The following is a 3435-nucleotide window of genomic DNA, read 5'->3' as shown; positions in this document are numbered from 1 at the left end:
ACTTTTCAGCGGAGCTTGCCGTCGCAGTCTGTAGCACAATCATTTAATCTGTTCGACTGCTCACGGGAAAGGTAGTATTGTGAAACACTGCAGAAACGAACGACTTCCTTACTTTTGCTCCAACTGACCATACTCTGTGAAATTTTCCCAGATTCCCAGTTGAGGATTTTTTGCAGCTGGAAATTACCTCAGAAACCCAGTTAATTCGTAATGTATTGAGCGAATCGCAAAACAGAAAGCATTTGATACGGAACACACCAGCAAAACTGGCAAACCAAACGCATTTTCAGACACAGCGAAGCATGAATGCTAAATGTGAGACACTCCGAGGGCATGAGGCATAAAGTAATCTCACAACTAACAACAGGGCCTTTCCAAACTACTCTTTCAAACATACTGCAGCCTTGGTGAACCACCATTTCCCAGACAATGCTGAAAAGAGAGAAAGAAAGAACATAATAAGAATGGGCCACAAAAAGTGAAATTCACCAATCACAGTCTCGATTAGATTACCTTTCCCTTCAGGGGTCTCCGGGACAGAAACGAAGGAAATTGGAGAAATTCAATAATATGTGACATCAAAATGAATCGGAACGATTTTCCCATTCGCTAGAAAGCCAAATAACGATGAATCGACTCACCGCAGGACTTTGTTTCACAACAGCGATGAAATAGCAGTCTCCATTCGGTTCCAGTAAAATCTCAACATGCTTGGAACATAAAGCAACATAAAGGTGACCTGTTTGCAATTTTACACAAGGGAGGCGAACACGATAATGACAGCAGAGACAGTTTGGATAAATCAGCACAGTTAATTGCCTGGGAAGCAAATCAATACCTGATCTGCGCAGAAGTTTAACAAGCTGTGCTGTTGGAGCTGATCAGTAGAAATGGCAGTGGTGGGATTCGAACCCTCGCCCCTGTCGAAACTGGAACCTAAATCCAGCGCCTTAGACCGCTCGGCCACACTACCAGCTGCTAGACTTGGGATATTGTGTACAGTTCTTTGTCCCATATTTCAGTGAAGGATGTGGAAGCACTGGAAAATGTGAGCAGAAGATTTACCAGGATGTTGCCTGGTCTGGAGGGAAGGTGTTGTGAGTAAAGGCTGGAAGACTTGAAACTGCTCTCATTTGGCAAGAAGAAAGGTAAGAGACGATTAAATAGAGACATTCAAGATGATCAGAAGATTAGATAGGGTAGACAGTGGAAATCTTTTTTTTCTCGGATGATGATGTCAGTGTATCCGAGGGGGGATAACAGCAAATGGAGGAGTGATAGATCTGACAGATGATCAAGACAGATTCTTTACGCAGAGAGTGATCAGGGCATTAAATGTCCTATCTGTTATGTAGTCAACTCAGCCACATTAGGGAGATTTAATCAATCCTTAGATGAGCACATGGATGATTTTGGGCTAATGTTGGGGTCCGAGCTGAGAATAGTTCACAGGTCGGTGCAACAACGAGGGCTGGATGGCCTATTCTGCACTCTATGTTCTATGTTCTATGTTCTAACTACTTAATTACCTGAATCAAATTTACCATCGTTTACCCCATCGCCTTATATGTCTTTGCATCACCAATTCATATCTGGATATTTCTTCAGGTTGTGAGGATTTTTGTCTCTCTGACACTGACAGACAGTGCCTTCCAAATTCCAACCACCCGCTTGCTGATTAAACTATTGAAGCCTTGCTGCTTTTTCCTGAAATCTATGGCCCCCAATATTCGATCTCTCCACCAGTAGGAAATGTTTCTTTCGATCAATATCCCTCATTAATTTGTTCATCTCAATCATGTCTTCTCTCAATCTCCTCTGCTCGGCGACAAACATCCCATGTCTGCCTTGTCTCTCTTCATAACTGAAACTCTTCAGACCGCGAAATATCCTAGCGAATCTCTCCTGCACCGTTCCCAGTGCGGCCACTTCCATGCTATAATATGAATTGCAGAATTGCACGCAATACACTGGCTGGAGCCAAATGAACATTTTAATAAATTCTGTTATAGTATAATGTACGTCGCTAGCTCGATAGCATTTAATGACTATCCCTAATTGCTCAGCAGGCCGTTGATACTGAACCATATCAAAACGGCCGGCCGGATTTCCATCCTCAAATGACATTAATGAACTGAATGGTTTTGTTTTTTCAGCAATTGGTCAAAATGGTTTAGGAGTCATTGTATTTGTAGAACCCCATATTTAATGCAATCCAATTCTACCAGCTAGCATGGTTGGAGTCGAACACCTATCCCAGGCACATTAACTCGGGGTCTGAAGTAGCAGTCCAGTGATAGCAGCACTCGGCCGTTGCAGAAAGATGCTGGACTGTCGTTTTCCAACCAAGTCACTTATTCCCGATACTGTCGTGTGTCATTTCCCTGAACCTCATGCTCCAATAATCTCTGGTCATGTCAGTAAAAGCTGCTACATGAAGACAGATGTCGAAACTGTGGCGTCCAAATGGATCAGATAGTTTGAAGGTCATGATCGTCAGATTGGGACACATTCACCCAGCAACAGTGACCACAGCAGCACAGACTGAGTGATGTCAATGGGAGTTGATTCGGCAGTGCCATAATGAAAAGGAAATTACTCAACAACCACATGATGAAGGAGCAGCGCTACAAAGTCAAGAATTTCCAATTAACCTGTAAGACTAAAACCTGGTGCTGTGTGATTTTTAACTTAATAAACCCAGTCCAACGCCAGCATCTCCAAATGAATGAAATAGTGGTGGGGAGGGGTATGGGCGGACGGAAAGGACGGTTAGTGATCATTGGAGTGAGAGAAATCTCTGAGAACGGCTGGATATTAACTATGACATATGATACGCAGAGATGTGTGTGATTGGAATTTGCAGTCAATAAGAACATTGCTTCGGAGAATATTACCATGTAAAAACAATTGATTTCTTAGGTTTAACACAAACGCTAGTGGAGAAAAAAAACGTCGCGCTGCGACTCGGATTTGATCTGAATTTGCGGTGGTTATAATGCAGAGTACTAACCACTACACAATCAGAGCACGCCATTGACGATTATGGAAGGCCATAGATATAGTCGCAGAGGAAATGTTAAGAATAGCTCCAAATTCACAGCATCAGTAATTCTCAGAACAGTGACAGACATGTGGGAACTCAGAATTGGCTGAACGTTTAACATCGGTGTCCCCAGAGTCTCTGGTGATTCAGTCATTAATATGCAGAAGGCTGAGATTGATAGATTTCTCCAAAGCATCAAAGACTCGGGGGACAGTGCAGGTTTTGTTGAAATATGCGCTTCAATAGCAATGCATTTAACTTCGGCTATTCACCAGTTTCCCCACACAAAACAATAACCACTGCTGCCACATAGTCCCAATTCCCAGCCTCAGAATCAGAGGAACTGAGTTAGCAGTCACGAAGATCCAACTGGAAATCGGGACGGGAAA

The 3435-nt window shown here is 43.1% G+C and overlaps 1 non-coding gene across 1 annotated transcript; it reads right to left on the bottom strand.

Moving 5' to 3' along the window:
- Positions 1–891: 891 nt before the first annotated feature.
- Positions 892–973, bottom strand: trnal-uag (transfer RNA leucine (anticodon UAG)). The gene has a single exon. It is a non-coding gene; the product is annotated as a tRNA-Leu (tRNA).
- Positions 974–3435: the final 2462 nt, after the last annotated feature.

This window comes from Hemiscyllium ocellatum, chromosome 49 (assembly GCF_020745735.1).
Source record: "Hemiscyllium ocellatum isolate sHemOce1 chromosome 49, sHemOce1.pat.X.cur, whole genome shotgun sequence".
NCBI lineage: Eukaryota > Metazoa > Chordata > Chondrichthyes > Orectolobiformes > Hemiscylliidae > Hemiscyllium > Hemiscyllium ocellatum.
Note: the sequence above shows the minus strand (reverse complement) of the source record. Positions and strands in the feature narration are given on the sequence as shown.